The 21,722-nt window shown below is 39.2% G+C and overlaps 1 protein-coding gene across 3 annotated transcripts in view; it reads left to right on the forward strand.

Moving 5' to 3' along the window:
* The first annotated feature begins 63 nt into the window (after positions 1–63).
* SCN8A (sodium voltage-gated channel alpha subunit 8) overlaps positions 64–21,722 on the forward strand; it is a 228,317-nt gene continuing 206,658 nt past the window's right edge. For all 3 annotated transcript variants that reach the window (XM_004388346.1, XM_004388347.1, XM_004388345.2), the window contains exon 1: positions 64–187. The gene's annotated coding sequence lies outside the window, so the exon portion shown is untranslated. The remainder of the gene's footprint in view (positions 188–21,722) is intronic.

Consider the following 21,722-nt stretch of genomic DNA (forward strand, 5'->3'; position numbering starts at 1 on the left):
CGCGCGGCGGGCGCGAGTCATCAATTATGCAAGGACTCGGGCGGCGCGGGAGGCGGGCGCGGGGAGGGCTCCAAGATGGCGCCCACCGCAGTCCCGCCCGCCGCAGCCCCGGTGCCTCTGCAGTCCGGCTGCACCTCCCGGGCCCCGCGTTAGGGCCGCCGCCGCTGCCTTCCTCGCCGCAGCTGCCGTAAGTCACCCCAGAGCTCCTGTCCCGGCGCTGCTCCTTGCCTGCCGGATTCCCCTTCTCGCCCCAGGACCCGTGAGCGGGTCTCGCCCACCTCTAGTCAGGGGCTTTGCTGCAGAGTGCGCGGCGGGGCTCAGAGGGCCATCGTGTTTCTGCCTTCCCTGTTTTGGACAGGTGTTTGGAAGTCTTGATTCCCTCTACCTGTTTATCGGGGATTCTTTAGGAGAATTAAGGACCACCAGCCCCCATCCCGTGTACATCCTCGCTTTCTTAGTCTTTCGACTACATTGGGGGGCACGGGCCTGGCCTCGGCACCCCTTCCGTGGTGCAACCCCCAACCCAGCCCCCAGTGCAGAGGGGCCCCTAGCTGGGCTGCATCGGGAAGGGCAGCGCTGTCAGGATGTTCCTACAGCAGCCCGTCAGCTCTTCCTCCTCCCCCACGTCTTACTGCATCCTTCTTCATTCGGCTCCAAATTGTTAGCAACTGCAGAAGCCAGGGGCTTCTGGGTTCTTTGGGCAACCAGGAATCCCTCCGTCCTGTCCTTGGATGCGTCCGTCTGCCGCCCAACAGGATGCTCGGGGGCTGTGTTGGGGGCCCCCCGGGACCTTCCTCGGCAGGCTAGGATTCCTGCATATAGAGTACATCACTTTCAGAATACCCCCTTCCCCCACCCCCGCCCCTACGCCACCCGATGCAGAGCTTGTTCCCCTCCTCCTCTCTCCCTTCCCTCCCCCATCTTACCAGCAGCAGCAGCACCCTGGGCTTCTTGTTAGCGTTGAGGTTACAGGACTCTTTGTCCAGCTCCACAGGCTTAGACCCCTCCTCTCTAGTTCTCTCTTGGAATCTTGGGGGACCGCAAAGCCTCTGCATTTTGCTTAAGAGCTCTGCTCCCTCCCCTCAATGCCAGCAGCAACCACCGGTGGAGACTTGGCAGTTAACTTTCCGGGGGGTTAGCGAGGGCTTTGGGACCCCTACAGGGGCCCTAGCTTTGAGGAGGGGTGGAGTGGGAATCGTTTTTCAGCCTGATAAATATAATTCTTCAAACCATGCATTCCTTCCAACTTCTCCACCCTATGCCCTCTTCCTCACTTACACTGCAGTTTTTGAAGCACGAGAGAATACATTTTCGATCCGGAGGTTCCAAGATTCCGCATCAGTATTCATAATAAAAGGATGTCATCTGTTTTTTGGGAGGTGGGGGGAATAGAAGAAACTTTGCAATTACATCTGGCTAAATTCAGAGGGGGGAGAAATAATTAGCATGAATGAAGCCTTACAACACAGGAGAACTGTTTTTAATGCACAGTGGGCACCAGAGAAGTGGGGATGAAGCAGTAAGTGTGGGTGAGGGCTTTGGGGGCAAAGGGAGAGAGGTTTTTTTTATAACTGTTTTCTCAAGTTTGAACCTGGAGAGCCTCTAGAGAGTTAACTGTGTGTTAGGGCTGGGGGATATTTTAGCTTTCCAAGGAAGATTCCAGGTGTGGTAGGCTTTTTCACTGTCTTACAATCTCTGTACTTCTCTTTTCTCCACGTGCATTAGCAGATATGAACGGGGCTCTACCCCGTCTCATAAAAAAAATTTTTTTTGATGTGTAATGCAAATGGCTGGATAACATTACCACCCGGTACTATCCTGTCCGGAATCTTGGGAGAATAAGACTTAAAAATGCTGAAAGCACATTGCCTATAACCTGGTTCTTGAAATACTGCAGCGTTTTTTCTTTGGAACTCATGACCCATAAGGCCTTCAATTCTCCCTGAAAGAGGATTTGATTGCTTGGGAGGGAGGTGGTAGTGATGGTTTGGTGTGCAGCGAGCATTCTCTGTCCTAGAAATTAAAGCTCTCCTTGGAGAGGGCTGCAAGCATGTTCTGTGTTCTCTGAACATCTGATTCAGAGTTTATATAAAAATGCTATGTTTCTTAGTGGTGGGTATTGCAAAGCAAATCTTGATGATGCAGGCCAGTTATTGGTTTCTTAGGTTCAGTTTGAGAGGCTGACTTAATGTCTTTGGTTCTGATTTGGGTTTTTGTCAATTTTTAACAAAATATTTGGGAGATTTTATTTTAAGTTAATAGAGGCTGATGAAGTGGAATATAGCATACTTAAAAACAACCACACAATTGTTTGTTGCTTTCCGTGTAGGACCCTTGGCAAAATTTCTTTGCAAAATTTTCTCGTGGCCCGGCTTTGGATGCCTGTGCTTAGGCTTGTACTAGGGTTTCTGGCTGTGGTGCTGAAAGGACAGTTCCCCATCAGCCCTGTGGTGAGGTGCTCGCTTACTGGACTTGATTTGGGTTTTTCTTTGTTTTTGTTACCAGCAGATGGATGTGTGTGCGTGTGCATGTGCACCTGGGTTTGTACTTGAGGTTAAAGGCCTAGTTATCATATTTTATTACTCCTACATAACTTCATTTTGGCTGTCCCTCACGGAGACAATGTTTTACAGACTGCAAGTAAGTCATACAATGACATTTTGCTGACTGCATTATTTCAGCACATTTCAGTAACTTCAAATAGCAGGAAACTGATAATATTACGGGAATTTGTTCTCCACAAGAAGTAATTATAATTAGATAGCTCACTAAGTTAAGCTGGATCAGAAGAGCATCTTCCTTGGGTTGATTTGAATAGTGAGCTGGGAAAGAGGCTTGTACAACAGAGGCCAGTGTGTGATCCATTGTATCATGAAAGTAGATTTGTCAAAAAATTTATTTTAAAATCATAGACTAGGAAGGGGGCTATAAATTTCAGCTTGTACAACCACCCATCCAGCACAGGAATCCCTTTTATGGGAGATCTCTGCTTTGAATATTTCTATAGATAGGAAACTCACTACCACATAAGACAGCTCGTTCCATTTGGGTTGCACTGTGATTGAAGCACTTTAATCTCCTTGAAAAGGGAACATACGTGAAGTTAAAAGACATATAAATTGGGGCTCTACCAGGGGCAAATGTCATTCTTGTGATAGTTACCAGGGAAAGGTTGAGAATCAATGTTCTGTAGAGATTACACAAGAAACCCACATCTGCTTGAAGAGAATACAAAGAGACATGCCCACCTAAAGCAAGAAAAACATTCCAGGGGTGGAAAGACAAATAATTATCTTTAAGGTACTGATATTATGGAACAAATTGTTCTGGAAGGCACATGCATGAATTAATCAATGTTCAGTTTCTATAGATTATATCTAACAAGGTGTGATTTAAACCCACACTGTATAGAAAGTGTTAAAAATGACAAAGTTTACTGTGAGATCAGTTACCATAATTATAAAAATAACACATATGTACTGCAGAAAAATTTTAATATATATAAAAACAGAGGGAGTCATCCTTAGTATTATCATCCTAAGCAAAGCAGTTGTTCATGTTTTGTTGTATTTATTCAGTCTTTTTTTGCCATGGAGACGACAAGAAGCACTTGGAACAAGTTATTCAGAAAGACAGTATTTTTAAACTGAGCCTTTTAAACTCTTAAGCTCATAGTCTACTAGTTAATCATTTGGGGTCTTAAACATTAGATTGTTGTGCTTCCATTTACTTTTTTCTTAATCCTTTAAAAAAATTTTCCAAAGCATCTATCTTTAATGTGAAAGAATTCATTTATAGAATTGGACTCCATAAATTGAATTCATAAAATTTAAATTTAGCAACTTAACTAGTGAAATTAAAAAAAAAACAACTTTTCTCAATCACTGAATCAACAAATAGTATCACTTTGCACCTACTTGTGTAAAGCATCATGCTAGGCACTAATGATTTTTTAAAATGGCAAAAACCATCTTAAAACATACTACCATGCTCAAAACTGTAGCTATTAAAGTGTTAAAGGACAGAAACAGAACCTTCATCTTTTAGATTTAGTTATTGCTGAAATGTATGGCAAGCAGATTATTAGGTCTAGCCCAGTGATTTAACCTAAAACAACAACAACAACAACAAAAAAAACCCAACATAATTTTTACAGGAATGGAAAGTAAATGCAGGAAAAGAAAAGACAAAGAAGATGGAAAATTTTTCTCTGTCCCTTGTGAAGTTACAGAGACACAACCAGAACATACAGTTAAGTACTATGTCAGGAATTAAGATAATGTGAAGACCCAAGAAGGTTGCCATAGTTACACCATTGCCAAGAAAAAGTCAGAAGCAGGAAGTATGGGCTTGCAGTTAGACAAAACTAGGTTCAAATTCTGACTCTACTACTTATTAACTTTGTGACCTTGGGCAAGTTATTTAATCTGTCCGAGCTTCAGTGTTCTTCTCTATAAAAATAGGAGTAATAATGCCTACCTTGCAGGGTGTTTGTAGGGATTAAATGAAATCTCTGTTTTTATGGTTTCTGACACATAGGGCTCAATATTAATTAGCTCCTTTCCTTATAGGGGTTTAGCAGCTTAGTTTGTATTTATATGTGTATTTGATATAGTATATATGTACTACATTAAATTTCAGTAGTCTGAAAAGCAGAAGGTTTCTTTATCTTCAGTATGGCATAGAGGATAGAATCTGCAGGTACCCTGACCTGGATGGACGTGGGCCTAAAAGGAGAAAAGTTTTACTGTACAGTTGCCAGGCTGGCCTTCACCAGCACAGTGCAAATGCAGTTACCAAAGTAACACTCTCCTCTTTCATTCCCAAACTACACTAGAATAGGACTCTTTACCAAAAAGGACCTCTGGCACTCATCAGTGTGCAGGCAACTGGGCTGTTTTTAGCTGCAGCCTGAGATCTGAAGGTGGAATGGGCTCAAAGGCTGAGGCCCACCTTTATTCTTACTTGAGCTGGAGTTTTGAATTGTAGTAAGGCACTGTACAAGTTTGGAGTTGCTTTTGTCTTCAGCACCATTCTAGATTTTCTTATTCTGTAGTCTTTGAATTACTTTATTTGAAAAGATGTGTTTAGATCTCATGGCTGATAATCATTATTCTGTATTTGTTTATACAAACTTCTAAAAATCCTTCTATCAGTTGGTTATTTGAATTAGCTAATGCAAATATTATTCCCTTTTTACAGCTGAGGAAACTTGAGTGTCCAAGAATTAAGTGAGTTGTGCAGGACCACAGGACTATTAAATAGTAGATTGGAAACTAGTACTCAGGTTAGTTGACTGATGCTTCCAACTCTTTTCCATTAGGTAGTGTTATATTCTTATGTTCATATGACCAAGTAACGTGAACTATTTTGGTTTTATTTTAAGAAATTATCGTTATCCTAGGTAGCTAAACATAGTTGAGTGAGTGGGCATAATAAAAAATTCTAGGATAGGCTGAAGGAGAGCAGAAGTGCTTTTGAAGGAGAAGGATGAATGAGGGTAAATGAACAGAGGATGTATCAATAAACAGAATATGGATGAAAATAGGAGGCAGTGAAGTAACACACTTGTTTTCCTTCTTAAGCTACCCTAGCTACTTTTTAAAAGGTCATCATATCTTGGTGTTTGCTTATCTTCTCCATTTCTCTTGCACATAAATACACACACTTGATTGCTCATAAATGCTGTCACATTGCCAACGTAGGTCATAACAGGAATTGTGGCCACTAGCACCTGGACTTCTTTGTTTATGCAATGCTAAAATTAGTGTAAGACTCAGAGAAGAGGAGAGTATGCTGGGGATTGGTGCTGGGACAAGTATGCGAGTTGGAGCTGAAAAAGTTCTGGGAGGCTTTTGGGCTAGAAGAGCAAAGGTGAAAGAGGATAATAGGTAAGATTTTCCTCAGGTGTGGGTGTGTGGAGGTGTGTCCTTCTCAGAAGAGCAGAATGGAATACAGAACCCGAGAGGCTGTAATTACAGCTGAGGCACTATTCATCCTGAAGGTGGTGATTGGGGTGGGATGGTTCCATGTGAGGGGGAGAGGTTTGGCTCGCTTTTGTATTTACACACTTTTGGTGGTAGGAAGAGGTATCTGTGGTTGTTGGGCTTGTCCCAGGATCTAGAAATCAAGAGTACCGAAGTCCCTCTGAAGACATATTAACAGACTCCTTTCAAGTTCAGCTGATTCATGTGGTTTTTATGCTCCAAAATCTTTTTAGTTCCTGGGGAGTAAGAACATTAGAGAAGTATAGTGAGTGCTTATTTATTCAGGGAGAGATTATCTAGGTTGTGAATTGTCCATGTCGTTTATTTTCTTCTTATTTTTTCCTCTACGTTTTGGGTATTTAACTGATCCTTAGCATTTCCACCGGAGAATAAACTTGTGAAGGGAGGAAAAGTCAAAATTAAAATGTTACCTTTAATTTTTAGGTAATGATTGATAAAGGGAGAGATCACAAGTACTTTAACAATGAAAAAAGCCATATTTCATCTACGATTATTCTCTCCTTGTTTTAATAGTACAGATGAAGGCTGAGCCTCCAAAGACTTGGTGTCCATTGGAAACCAATGTGAAGTAGCATTTTTCCTTTGTTTTACCTAGCAATAGCCCTGTGAACATGTAAGACTTAATTTATTATATGGTTAGCATCTTATTTCTGGAGGAATTCTTCTTCATTTAAGAATAATACAACAGGCTTTTACTTCACATTCACTAGTGTCTTTTTTGTCTTAGCACGATGCAGAATAAACTGCTTTTAAATGAAAATGAATTGATGCATTATTAAATTGCTGAGAAAAATTGAGCACGTTGTATCATGGACTGAATTGTGTCCCCCCAAAATATCTGTCAACTTGGCTAGATCATGATTCCCAGTATTGTATATTTGTCTACCATTTTGTCATCTGATGTGATTTCCCTGTGTGTTGTAAATCCTATCACTATGATGTAGTAAGATGGATTAGTGGCAGTTGTATTGATGAGGTCTACAAGGTTAGATAGTGTCTTAAGCCAATCTCTTTTGAGATATAAAAGAGAGAAGCAAGCAGAGAGATCTCATACCACCAAGAAAGCAATGCTGGGAGCAGAATGCATCCTTTGGACCTGAGGTTCCTGCACTGAGATGCTCCCAGACCAAGGGAAGACTGATGACAAGGACCTTCCTCCAGAGACGAAAGAGAGAGAGCCTTCCCCTGGAGCCAGCGCCCTGAGTTCGGCCTTCTAGCCTACTGGACTGTGAGAGAATAAACTTCTGTTTGTTAAAGCCATCCACTTGTGATATTTCTGTTATAGCAACACCAGATGACTAAGACAGGCTGCAGATGAGGCTGGTAGCACTTTCTCAGAGGTCAGATACCCAGAAATCTCATTTACCTCAGAATTCTCCATTGGATTTCCTGGGATTTTGGTGAAGACTAAAGAGGCAAAATGGGCAAAATGCCTTGTTTCTAGAAAAGATGTCTTGCAGATAATAAGGCATTTTTAAAGGTTTGTATTGTGATGGGGAAGAAAGTGTTGGGAGTGTGAGGAATCATCAGAGCGGGAGAGCGAGAGAAAGTGGAAGAATGACGGCAGTGAAAATGGACTAGGGAATTTGGATGTGAACGTTAGGAACTGCTCATATTTTAAGAGAAGGCATTCTTTCCTCTCTAAAGATACCTTTGGATAGATCACTGTGTGCAGCTGAACTAGAGATCCTGATCTTCTGGATAGGGCACAGAACCATAGGAAGGTTGGTGGTGGTATTTTTTTAAAGAATTTTATCTCTAGCTCTGCTAGAGCTTTACTGCAGATTGCTTTCTTTATCTGTCCTTTGCATTGGGAAAATGTTTTCTTGCTTAATAGCAAAAAAAAAAAACAAAAAACTTTTTTTAGTAACATTCTTAAATGCTTCTTTGATTTCCTTTTTTTTTCCCTTCAGATTTTTAAGTATTTAAGGTAAAAGCATTTTCTCAAAAGGCTCTGTTGAAGGTATCCCATTCTATGTCTTAAAATATGCCTTATACATTTATTTGTTTGAATAATTGGCAGGGGCACAGAACTAAAAAATCAAAAAGTTCAAAGTTAAGCCTTCCTTTACCGTCTCCCAGTCACCCAGTATGCACTTCATAAAGGCAACTACTGTTACTCATACTTTTTGTATGCTTTCCTATATGTATGTACACACGCATAGTTCATCCCACCCCTTCAGATATTTCCATTGTCTTTTAAGGAGGACAGCTAAAATAGTTTGGGGATTAGAACTTACATTCTAGATCATCTTAGATCAATTAATTCCCCCTTATCTTTGTGGAGGATCCCTGGTGGCGCAGTGGTTAAAGTACTCCGCTGCTAACCTAAAGTTCAGTGATTTGAACCCACTAGCCGCTTTGCAGGAGAAAGATGTGGCCATCTGCTTTTGTAAAGATTTACAGCCTTGGAAACCCTATGGGGCGGGTCTGCTGTGTCCTCTAGGATTGCTGTGAGTTGGAATCGACTTGATGGCAATGGGTTTGGTTTTATCTTTATGGTATGCATAATCCCTCTATGTTTTATTTTTTCTTAGTGAAATTTATATTCATTTTCTTGGCTTATTTAATGTAAAAAGTTAGTTTGGGCCAAAGCCCTTTTCTACTAACTACATTGCTTTTTAGGGTTTCCATTAGAGAATTACCTATGAAAAATAAGTGTAGAGGAACATGTGGCCTTGAGAGCTGTTGGTCCATTGTTTTCTATGGGGAACTGTAAACTGCCTATCCTGACCACACCAATTGACAGTTATTTAGTGAGTAGCAAATGAGGGTGAGGTACTACAACAGGCATTGAGAGGTATACAAAAGGTAGACTTTATGTTCTAGGAGTTTTCCATTTGGTGAGATAAGTCATAAACAAAAATGTTGAATAAGCCAAGTTTTCCTAATGGTTCCTGATAACGACTGAAAATGGTTTAATCACCAAATGAATTGATTTTTTAGAAAAGAGAGAGCTTCAAGCTGGTATGATCGGAGACAGGTTGATGGAAGGAGTATGATTTGAGCTGGGCTTTACAGAACGGGTGTGTAGAACAGTGTGAGCCAAAGTGAGGAGGTGAGAATGTACAAAGTGTATTTAGGGAACACTGAACAAACCAGTTTGACTGGGGTTGAATCCCGCAGTGATAGATAAGTTGCAAAGACAGAGTTGGCCAGACATTAAGGACTTTTTGCAGTTGCATTTATCGTTTGAGATAATGGAGAACATAGAAGATTTTTGAGGGAGTACACGTGATCAAAGCCGTGCTGTAGTGTTTTAGGAAGGCTGAGCAGCAGTGAACAGCATGGAATGGAGCAAGGAATGGGCATCCAGTTGGTTGGCTATTGATTTGGCTTAGCTCTGTGGTGATGAAGGCTTGGAGTACAGTAGTGGTGATTAGGTTGGAAACGAAGGAAATGAATAAAATTTTATGTATACGTGTGTCACACTGCTGGGTGTGTTTAAGTGACATTCTTCTAATACAAGATATAATTCTTAGGAAGAATCAGTAGGACTTGGTGAATGACTTGAAAGTCATGGGGGACGGGGAGAGAGAGTAAAGATTATTTTGCTGTTGTAAAGTTTAGAAAGAGAATTTACTATTTAAAAAATCTGCAGAAGTATGTTCTGTAATACATATGGGCAGTCTAGTCCGGAGCATTTTGAGTAGCAAGCTATCTTTATTCCTATTTTTCCAATCCTGTATTTGCAGAGGGGTTTCCCCCCTTGTGCTTCTAATGTTATTTCCTTACAGAAAGGCTAAATCTTTTGAACTTCTTTATCTTCTATACTCTCTCAGTGGTAAAGATTGCTTAACCTTTGTTTTGTCTGTTTCTTTTCTTATTTTGGAGTCTTTCATTCTATCCAGCTATAGACAATTTGTTGTTTTTCTCCTTGATATTCTCCACTAATCTTCAGTTTGATGAATATACAAGAATTATGCACCTTTTCATAGACCTGATGGATAACTATTTTGTCCTTACTGAAGCTCAGTGGATTTCTTTCTTTGACCATTTGCTTATATTCCATATACTTCATGAGAACCACGGTATTTGAAATTGTGGGCTGAATTAAATTGCAACTGAAAGGATTCTAATTAATGGGCGAAAACAGAGAGAAAGAGGAAAGGGCTTTATCAGCCAGTGCTATTGCTTTCTATTCAGGGTACCCAGTCTTGGGCTGTGGATATGAAATACCAGACTTGGCTTGTGTGAACTTCCTTGGTGTGGCTGGGATAGGAGACAGTGGCCAGTGGGTCCTTATGCAGCTTCAGTTTCATGACTTCACGGTACAGTGGTAATTTAGAGCAAAGACTGGGCTCAGGGAATTTGGATTCTGTTCCTGTCTTTCCTAGTTAGTAAAGGTCTTTGAATAAAGAAATAAAGGGTAATTGAAACATCAGAGCATATACATGCAAAATAGCAGGCTACACCTAGAGAGAAGAATCAGAAATGTGATTTAATGCAGTAAAAAAACCTCATTTAATTTGTTAAAACTATTTTCCTTCTCACCACTCAAGTTACTGAGTTTTTGCAGATTCCATTACATTTACCACAGTTTGCACTCAGACAGTTGGCAGAAGTCCCCATGGTTTGCTGTGTAATCAGTAGAGCAGGCAGAGTTCATGTACAAGATGTTAATAAATTTAGCACTCTATTTAGGAATGCAAAGCATCCTTACAGTAATCCCATTAGGAGGTTCTCTGCGCAATCACATTGTAAGGTGGTACCTGCCTCTTAGTTTGAATGCTCAAAGTAACAGTGATTAAGAACTGTTGCAGACAACAGCCCTTTGGGAAGGTATTCTGAAAGTAGCCTGGGATTAGGAAAGTTCATAAAGATCACTTACCTGAATAATGGCAATTTGTTTTATTAATCTGGATATTCTAGTGCAAGTAATATTTTAGTAGATTCATAGATTTTTCTTATTTTTTCAGTTTTCTTCTTTTTGTAATACTTTTTCCATGTCTCTAGAAAAGTGGAGGGAAGATGGTTGTAAAACCCAAGAAAGGTTTTGCTAAATGCACGCGTGGAGTGATTAAGTGTAATAGGGAAACAAAGTAGAATAATCATATTTGCATAGCAAATGAGCATTTCACTTACCTCACAAAGTATTCCCCCCCAACAATGCCTCCCCCCTCCCATACAGGAAATTTTAGCCATCAGTGCCCAAAGAGGGTAAGACTTCTTTTGTCTTAGGATCTGAGTGTAGACTCTTGGCAGTAGAAATTGCTCAGAAGCTTTATAGGTCAAAGAAAATAAGCCCATGTTTGTCTTTGATGAGTGAGTATCAAAGGCTTACTATTAATTAGATCTGAATGTTTTGCATTTTTTATTTTAATTAGATTATATTCAGCCTGACCCTTGGGGGTTGATGTGCTTTGTTCCTAGCCGTATGCTCCTTCCTGACCATTAGTAAGTTTTTGGTTTAATTGTCCGTTGTAGGTTGTAGGAGTTTTACCTCCCACTCCTCAGCAGGCCACCTTGCTGGTCTCCAGTGGTGAGGCATAGCAACCATACAGGAAAATTGTCTTAGTTATCTAGTGCTGCTATAACAGAAATACCACAGTGGGTGGCTTTAACAAACAGAAATTTATTTTGTCGAAGTTTAGGAGGCTAGAAGTCCAAATTCAGGGTGCTTTCTTTCTCTCTTGGCTCTGAAGGGAAGATCCTTGTCTTTTCAGCTTCTGCTTTCTGTATCTTGGCAACTATCCTACCCCATCTCTGCTCATTCGCTTGCTTGTTTAATTTCTTTTATATCTCAAAAGAAATTGACTCAAGACACCCTACATTAATCCTGTCTCATTAACATAACAAAGACAACCCATTCCCAAATGGGATTATATATACTGCAGGCATAGAGGTTAGGATTTACAACACATATTTTTTGGGGACACAATTCAATCCATAAGAGGAACTGACTTAGGTACCCTACGTGGACTCTGCTCTGGAGTTCTACCTTTGCTCAGAGTAGTGCTCAGAGAAAGGTTTTTTGTTTGTTTTTTAAGAGTAATGCATTTATCACTCAGTGCAATCTGTTGCAAAATCTCAAGGAAAAAAAATCATCCCCAGTGTTATGAATTGAATTGTGTCACCCCAAAATGTGTATCACCTTGGCTAGGCTGTGGTTCCCAGTATTGTATGGTTGTCCACCATTTTGTGATCTGATGTGATTATCCTGTGTGTTGTAAATCTTAACTGCTATGGTAATGAGACAGGATTAGGGGCAGTTATGTCAATAAGGCAGGACTCAATGTACAGGATGAGGTTGTATCTTGAGTCAGTCTCTTTTGAGATATAAAAGGATCGAGCGGAGAGGAGTGGGACCTCATGCCACCAAGAAAGAAGCGTTGGGAGCAGATATGCCCTTTGAACCTGGGGTCCCTGCACTGAGAAGCTCCTAGACCCAAGGGAAGATTGATAATGAGGACCTTCCCCCAGAGCCAACAGAGAGAAAAATCCTTCCCCTAGAGCTGGCTCACTGAATTTGGACTTCAGCCTCCCAGACTGGGAGAGAATTTGTTTCTCTTTTTAAAGCCATCAACTTGTGGTATTTCTGTTACAGCAGCACTAGATAACTAAGATCCAGAAAGTGAAGAAAGTGTCCACATCACTTTTAGCCAGGATTCCAGAACCCATCAGCCCTTTGGAGGCACTGCTTCTGTTTGTAGATGTTGAGTTGTCAGCTCTTTCCAGTTGTTTTTCCTTCTGTTGTTTAATCACAGAACCTAGTTAGTACTCTTATTTGTAAGAATTGAGTGCTGACTTCGGGGGTATAGTAAAAGTCCAGTGGATCTGTAGAATTCAAAGTACAGGTGCTTTTCCGAAGTCTGAGCAAGAGGGTATCTGATGTTTTTAACAGCCAAAATTTAGGTGTCAGAACCCTTGCATTCTAGACGTAGCTTTGGGCCAAAGCACAATGCCCCTGGGACAGTGTTCCTGTAGCTAAATAGGGTGCTGTTTCCATCGCAAGAATAAGTACAATGAAATTAATATTTCAAAAGCCTTTGAAATTCTAGCTCATGAATGACAAATATTTATTTTTCCTTTAAAAATTAAAAAAAAAGTTTTGGTTACATTTTATTTTTTAAAATTTGTAAACAGTAAAATTGAAATTTTTTGGTGTATAGGTCTATGAATTTTAACACATGCATAGATTCATGTAACCACTAGCACAATCAGGATACAGAACAGTTCCATCACCTCAAAAAACTTTCTTGTGCTGCCCCTTTGTAGTCAGACTCCCCCTATTTCCTAACCTTTGGTAACCTCTGATCTATTCTCTATTCCTGTGGTTTTACTTTTTCTAGAATGTCATATAAATGGGACCATACTACCATATATAATCTTTTGAGACTGGCTTCTTCACTCAGCATAACACTTTTGGAATGTATTTGGTTTCTGGCAATTATGAATAGAGCTGCTATAAACATCAATGTACAGGTTTTTGTGTGAACCTAAGTTTACATTTCTGAAGGGTAATCCCGAAGAGTGGGATTGCTGCTTAATATGGTAAGTGTATGTTTAACTTTATAAGAAACTGCCAAACTATTTTTCCAGAATGGTATATCATTTTGCATACCATACCAGAATATATGAGAGTTTGAGTTGCTCTGTATCTTCATCAGCACTTGGTATTGTCAGATTTCTTTTTTAGCCATTTTAGTAGTATGTAGTGTTATCCCATTGTGGTTTTAATTTACATTCCCCTGATGAAGCCCTGGTGGCGCATTGGTTAAGAGCTGTGGTGGCTAACCAAAGGGTCGGCAGTTCAAATCTACCAGCTACTTCTTGGAAACCCTGTGGAGCAGCCTGCTCTGTCCTGTAGGGTCAGTGTGAGTCAGAATCCACTTGATGGCAGTGGGATTTTTAATAGCTAATACCACCACTCACTCATCTGCCGGTTTGTTGTACTGCAGTGGCTTGTGTGTTGCTGTGATGCTGGAAGTTATGCCACTGGTATTTCAGATACCAGCAGGGTAACCCATGGTGGACAGGTCTCAGTGGAACTTCCAGACTAAGACAGACTAGGAAGGAGGGCCTTGCAATCTAGTTCTAAAAAATTGGCCAGTGAAAACCGTATGAATAGCAGCGGAACACTGTCTGATACAGTGTCAGAAGATGAACCCCTCCAGTTGGAATGCGCTCAAAATATGACTGGGGAAGAGCTGCCTCCTCAAAATAGAGTTGACCTTAATGACGTGGATGGAGTAAAGCTTTCAGGACCTTCATTTGCTGATGTGGCACAACTCAAAATGAGAAGAAACAGCTGGAAACATCCATTAATAACTGGAACGTGGAATGTATGAAGTATGAATCTAGGAAAACTGGAAGTTGCCAAAAATGAAATGAAAGGCTTGCGAATAGTTATACTAGGCATTAGTGAATTGAAATGGACTGGTGTTGGCCATTTTGAATCAGACAGTCATATGGTCTACTATGCCAAGAATGACAAATTAAAGAGGAACAGTGTCGCATTCATCGTCTAAAAGAACATTTCAAGATCTGTCCTGAAGTACAGTGCTGTCAATGATGGGATAATATCCATATGCCTACAAGGAAGACCAGTTAATTCGACTATTATTCACATTTATGCATCAACCGCTAAGGCCAAAGATGAAAAAATTGAAGATTTTTACCAACTTCTGCAGTCTGAAATTGATCAAATATGCAGTCAACATGCATTGATAATTACTGGTGATTAGAATGTGAAATTTGGAAACAATGAAGGATCAGTAGTTGGAAATATGGCCTTGGAGATAGAAACAACACCAGAGATCACAGGATAGAATTTTGCAAGACCAATGACCTATTCATTGCACCTTTCTTCAACAAAATAAACAGCAACTATACATGTGACCTCGTGATTGGATGCACAGGAATCCAGTCGACTACATCTGTGGAAAGAGATGATGGAGAAGCTCAATATCATCAGTAAGAACAAGGCCAGGGGTCGAAGGTGGAACAGATCATCAATTGCTCACATACAAGTTCTAGTTGAAGCTGAAGAAAATTAAAATAAGTCCATGAGAGCCAAACTATGACCTTGAGTATTTCTACCTGAATTTAGAGACCATCTCAAGAATAGATTTGATGCATTGAAGACTAATGATTGAAGACCAGGTGAGTTGTGGGATGAGGTCAAGGACATCATACATGAAGAAAGCAAAAGGTCATTAAAAAGACAGGAAAGAAAGATAAGACCAAAATGGATGTCAGAAGAGACTCTGAAAGTTGCTCTTGAAGGTTGAGTAGTTAAAGCAAATGGAAGAAATGATGAAGTAAAAGAGCTGAACAAAAGATTTCTGTCATGGATTGAATTATGTCCCCCCAAAAATGTGTGTATCAATTTGCCTGGGCCACGATTCCTGGTATTGTGTGATTTTCCTATATGTTGTAAATCCTGCCTCTATGATGTTAATTAGGGAGGATGGGCAGCAGTTGTGTTAGTAAGGCAGGACTCAGTCTACAAGATTGGATTGTGTCCTGAGGCAATCTCTTGAGATACAAAAGAGAGGAGTGAGCAGAGAGACGGGGGACCTCAAACCACCGCGAAAGCATTGCCAGGAGCAGAGCGTGTCCTTTGGACCCAGGGTCCCTGCATGGAGAAGCTCCTAGTCCGAGGGAACATTGATGAGAGGGCCAACGGAGAGAGAAAGAATTCTCCCGGATCTGACACCCTGAATTTGGGCTTTTAGCCTACTTCACTGTAAGGAAATAAACTTCTTTTTGTTAAAACCATCCACCTGTGGTATTTCTGTTATAGCAGCACTAGATGACTAAGACAATTTCAAAGGGCAGCTCAAGAAGACAAAGTAAAGTATTATAATGGTATGTGCAAAGACCTGGAAGGGAAGAACATGCTTGGCATTTCTCAAGCTGAAAGAACTGAAGAAAATATTCAAGCCTTGAGTTGCAGTATTGAAGGATTCTATGGGCAAAATATTGAATGATGTAGGAAGCATCAAAAGAAGATAGAATACACAGAGTCACTGTACCAAAAAGAATTGGTCGACATTCAGCCATTTCAGTGGATAGCATATGATCAAGAACCTATGGTATTGAAGGAAGAAATCCAAGCTGCAATGAAGGCATTGGCACAAAACAAGGCCCCAGGAATTGACGGAATACCAGTTGAGATGTTTCAACAAACAGGTGCAGCACTGGAAGTGCTCGCTTGTCTGTGCCAAGAAATTTGGAAGACAGCTACCTGGCCAACTGACGGGAAGAGATCCATATTTGTGCCCAATTCAAAGAAAGGTGATCCAACTGAATGCAGAAATTATTGAACAATATCATTAATATCACACACAACTAAAATTTTGCTGAAGATAATTCAAAAGCAGTTGCAGGAGTACATCGACAGGGAACTGCCAGAAATTGAAGCCTGATTCAGAAAAGGATGTGGAACGAGGGATATCACTGCTGATGTCAGATGGACCTTGGCTGAATGCAGAGAATACCAGAAAGATGTTTACCTGTGTTTTATTGACTGTGCAAAGATATTCGACTGTGTGGGATCATAATGAATTATGGATAACGTTGCCAAGAATGGGAATTCCAGAACACTTAATAGTGCTCATGAGGAACCTGTACATAGACTAAGAGGCAGTCGTTCGAACAGAACAAGGGGATACTGTGTGGTTTAAATTCAGAAAAGGTGTGCATCAGGGTTGTATCCTTTCACCATACTTATTCAATCTGTATGCTGAGCAAATAATATGAGAAGCTGGACTATATGAAGAAGAACGCAGTATCCGGATTGGTGGAGGACCTGTTCTACAACCTGTAATACGTGGGATGACACAACCTTGCTTGCTGAAGGCAAAGCGGATTTGAAGCACTTACTGATGAAGATCAAAGATTACAGCCTTCAGTATGGATTACACCTCAATCTAAAGAAAACAAAAATCCTCACAACTGGACCAATAAGCAACATCATGATAAACGGAGAAAAGATTGAAGTTGTCAAGGATTTCATTTTACTTGGTTCCACAGTCATTGCCCATGGAAGCAGTAGTCATGAGATCCAATGACATATTGCATTGAGCAAGTCTGCTGCAAAAGACCTTTAAAGTGTTAAAAAGCAAAGATACCACTTTGAGGACTAAGGTGCATCTGACCTAAGCCATGGTATTTTCAGTTACCTCATATGCATGTGAAAGTCGAACAATAAATAAGGAAGACCAAAGAAGAATTAGTGCATTTGAATTATGGTGTTGGCGAAGAATAATGAATATACCATGGACTGCCAGAAGAATGAACAAATCTGTCTTGGAAGAAGTACAGCCAAAATGCTCCTTAGAAGCAAGGATGGCAAGACTTCGTCTCACGTACCTTGAACATGTTGTCAGGAGAGGCCAGTCCCTGGAGAAGGACATCATTCTTGGTATAGTAGAGAGGGTCAGCGAAAAAGAAGAATACTCTCAATGAGATGGATTGACATAGTGGTTGCAACAGTGGGCTCAACCATAGCAACGATTGTGAGGATGGCACAGGACCAGGCACTGTTTCGTTCTGTTGTACTTAGGGTCGCTAGGAGTCAGAAGCAACTTGAAGGCACATAACAGCAACAACAGTGGCTAATGTTGTTGAGCATCTGTTTGCATGCAAATATTTTTTGTGAAGTGTCTGTTTCAATCATTTACTTCCCTCACCTTTTAAAAATTTGATTGTTGTCTTACTATTGAGTTTTGAAGGTGTTTTTTGTCTTCATATATTTGGATACAAATTTTTTGTCAGATAAATGATTTGTACATATTTTCTCCCAATCTATAGATTTTCTTTACAATGTCTTTTGCAGAGCTACATTTTTATTTAAAAAAAAATTTTTTAAAAAATTATTGTACTTTAGATGAAGGTTTACAGAACAAACTAGCTTCTCATTAAACGGTACACATATTGTTTTGTGACATTGATTACCAACCCCATGACGTATCAGCACTCCTTTCTCGACCTTGGGTTCCCTATTACCAGCTTTCCTGTCCCCTCCTGCCTTCTATTCCTTGCCCCTGGGCTGGTGTGCCCCTTTAGTCTTGTTTTGTTTTATGGGCTTATCTAATCTTTGGCTGAAGGGTGAACCTCAGGAGGGACTTCATTACTGAGCTAAAAGGGTGTCTGGGGGCCATACTTTCTCCAGTCTAGAGATACATTTTTAATTTTGATGAAGTCCAATTGTCAATTTTTTTATTTATTGACTATTGTTGATGTTATATGTATAAGAACTCTTTCTCTAACCCAAGGTTATAACAATGTTCTTGTATGTTTTCTTCTAAAAGTTTTATAATTTAAAATTTTACATTTAGATCTATGATCAATTTGAATTTATTTTTGTATAAATTGAGATTTAGATAAAGTTTGTTTGTTTGATTGTATATAGATGTCTAGTTATTCCATTGCCATTTGTTGAAATTATTAACATCATTGAATTAACTTTGTCAAATTTGCTTGGTCATATTTATGTGGGTCATTTCTGGACTCTCTGTTTTGTTCCATTGTTGGATGTGTCTGTCCCTTCACCAGTACCACACTGTCTTGATCATTGTAGCTTTAAATTAAATAGTGTTAGTCTTCCAACTTTATCTTTCCTTTTATGAAATTGTTTTGGCCATTCTAGTCCCTTTGCCTTTCGGTATAAATTTCACAATCAGTTTGTCTATTTCTGTAAAACTTCTGCAGGCATTTTGATTGGAACTGCATTAAATCTGTGTATCAATCTGGGAAGAATTAACATCTTAACTATATTGCATGTTCTGATCTGTAAACATAATACATCTACTGTTATATGTCGCTTAACATCCACGATACGTTCTGTGAAATAGGATATTATGTGATTTGGATGTTGTGCGAACTCCGCGTTATCTACAGGCAGTCCTCGGGTTACGAATGTCTGACTTATGAACAACTTGCAGTTAAGAACGGATTGCTCTAAAGTCTATTATATTAAAGATTTGAGTTAAATACATACAATACTTTGTAGTAACTAACACACGCACTATTTTGTGACGCTCGTGAAAACATCACATGTATTTGAAAGTGTTTCTTAAGTGTTATGTCTGCTACGTCCCATCCTCCAATTGTGATTTCTGAACTCTGTTATAAAATTATGGGACCATGGACACGTAGGCAGTCGGACGTTGCACGAACAGACATTATGTGGCACATGATTGTATTTATTTTGGTCATTTTTTATTTTTTTCATCAGCATTTTGTGGTTTTTAGCATATAGATCCTGCACATGTTTTGTTAGATTAATACCTAAGTATTTTGTTGAACTATTATAAATTTTTAAAAATTTGTTTCTAATTTCTGCTAGTATGCAGAAATACGATGGGTTTTTGTATGTTAAACTTGTATGCTACTACCTGCTTAAACTCACTTATTTTGTAGATGCCCTTTACCTGGTTGAGTAAGTTTTATTTCTAGTTTGCTGAACATTCGATCAGAATGGATGTTGAATTTTGTTAGATGCTTTTTCTGCATCAGTTGATATGATCGTGTGATTTTTCTTCTTTAGTCTGTTAATACAATAGATTACATTGATTTTCAAACATTGAATTTTCAAATATTTCAAATATTAATTTTCAAATATTGAACCATCCTTGCATTCCTGGGGTAAACACCTATTGGTAGTTGACTTAGTTATCTAGTGCTCCTGTGACAGAAATACCACAAGTGGATGGCTTTAACAAATAGAGATTTAGTTTCTCACAGTTGAGGAGGCTAGAAGTCTGAATTCAGAGCACCAGCTCTAGGGGGAGGCTTTCTCTCTCTGTTGGTCTGGAGGAAGGTCCTTGTCTCTTCAGCTTCTGCTTCCTGGTTCCTTGGAGAGCTCTATGTGTCTTGGCATCTATCTTAGCCCATGTCTGCTTCCTTAATTTGCTCCTTTTATATTTTGTAAGAGACTGACTCAAGACACACTCTATACTAATCCTACCTTATTAACATAACAAAGACAACCCATTCCCAAATGGGATTATAACCACAGGCATAGAGGTTAGGATTTACGATATCTATTTTTTGGGGACACAGTTCAATCCATAAAAGTTGTGATATGTTATTATTTTATACTACTGAATTTGTTTTGCTAATAGTTTGTTGAGCGTTTTTGCATCAATTTTCCTGAGGATATTGATCTGTATTTTTTTTTCTTTTTTGTACTGTCTCTGTATAGTTTTGGTATCAAGATAATGCTGACCTTATAAAATAAATGAGGAAATTAGGAAGCGTTTCCTTTTCTGTTTTCTGGAAGAGATTTTATAGAATTTCTTCGCTAAGTGTTTGATAGAGTTCTCCAGTGAAACCACCTGAGCCTGAGGTTTTCTTTGTACAGATATTTTTAATTACAGATTAAATTTCTTAATAGATACGGGGCAATTCAGATTATCTATTTCTTCCTGGCTGAGTTTTGGTACTTTGTGGCTTTAAAGGAATTGATCCATTTCATCTAAGTTGTCAGATATATGGGCATAAATTTGTTACAGTATTGCCTGGTTATCCTTTCACTGTCGGTGGGATCCATAGAGATATCCCCTTTTTCATTTGTGATGTTGATAATTTGTGTATTCACTTTTTTTTTTTGTCTAGAAGTTTATAAATTTTATTGAGCTTTTCAAAGACTTAGCTTTGATTTTATTGATTTTTCTAAGTTTTTCTGTTTTTCAATTTAATTGATTTTTGTTCTTCCCTTTTTTTTTCTTCTGCTTTCTTTCAGTTAATTTGCTGTTCTTTTTCTAGTTTTTTAAAGTGGAAGCTTAAATTGTTAATTTGAGATCTTTCTTCTTTTCTAATACAAGTTTTTAATGCTGTAAATTTCCTCTAAACATGCCATTGGCTGCATCTTATTTATTTCCCTTCAGGCTTCCTCTTCAACCCATAGATTATTCAGAAGGGTGTTGTTTGGAGTATTTGGAACACTGGGAGAATTTCCACTTACTTTTCTTCTATTTATTTCTAGTTTAATTCATTTTGGTCAGAGAACACACTTTGTATGATTTCCATACTTTTATATTTGTTAAGGTTTGTTTTATGACTCAGGATATGATCTATCTTGGTGAATGTTCTGTGTGCACTTGAAAAGACTGTATATTCTGCTGTTGTTGGGTGGGATGTTCTCTAGATGTCAGTTAGATCCAGTTGGTTGATGCTTTTGTTAAGTTTTTCTATATCCTTGATTATTTTCTGTCTTCTTATTCTATTAATTACTGAGAGAGGAATGTTGAAGTCTCCAGCTTTAATTGTGGATTTGTCTATTTCTCTCCTTAGTTCTGTGAGTTTTGCTTTATATATTTTGAGGCTCTTTTGTTAGATATATATACATTTACAGTTGTTACATCTTTTAGTGAATTGATCCTTCTAGCATTATATAATATCCCTCTTTATCCTTGGTAATTTTCCTTGCTTTGAAATCTACTTTGTCAGATATTAATATAGCTACTCCAGCTTTCCATTGATTCATGTTTTTATGGTATATATTTTACACTCTTTTTACTTTTTTAAAAAACTTTTTATTTTGAAATAACTTTAGATTTATAGAAGTGTTCAGAGATAGTACGGAGAATTCCAATATGCCCTTCACCTGGCTTCCCCTACTGTTAACATCTTGAATAACCATGAGACATTTATCAAAACTAAGAAATTAATACTGGCACAATATCTATGAAATAAACTATAGACTTTATTCAGATTTCACCAACTTTTCCACTAATGCCTGTTTTCTGTTCCAGGATCCAT

The sequence above is a fragment of the Trichechus manatus genome, unplaced genomic scaffold, assembly GCF_000243295.1.
Source record: "Trichechus manatus latirostris isolate Lorelei unplaced genomic scaffold, TriManLat1.0 scaffold00209, whole genome shotgun sequence".
In the NCBI taxonomy this organism is placed as follows: Eukaryota; Metazoa; Chordata; class Mammalia; order Sirenia; family Trichechidae; genus Trichechus; species Trichechus manatus.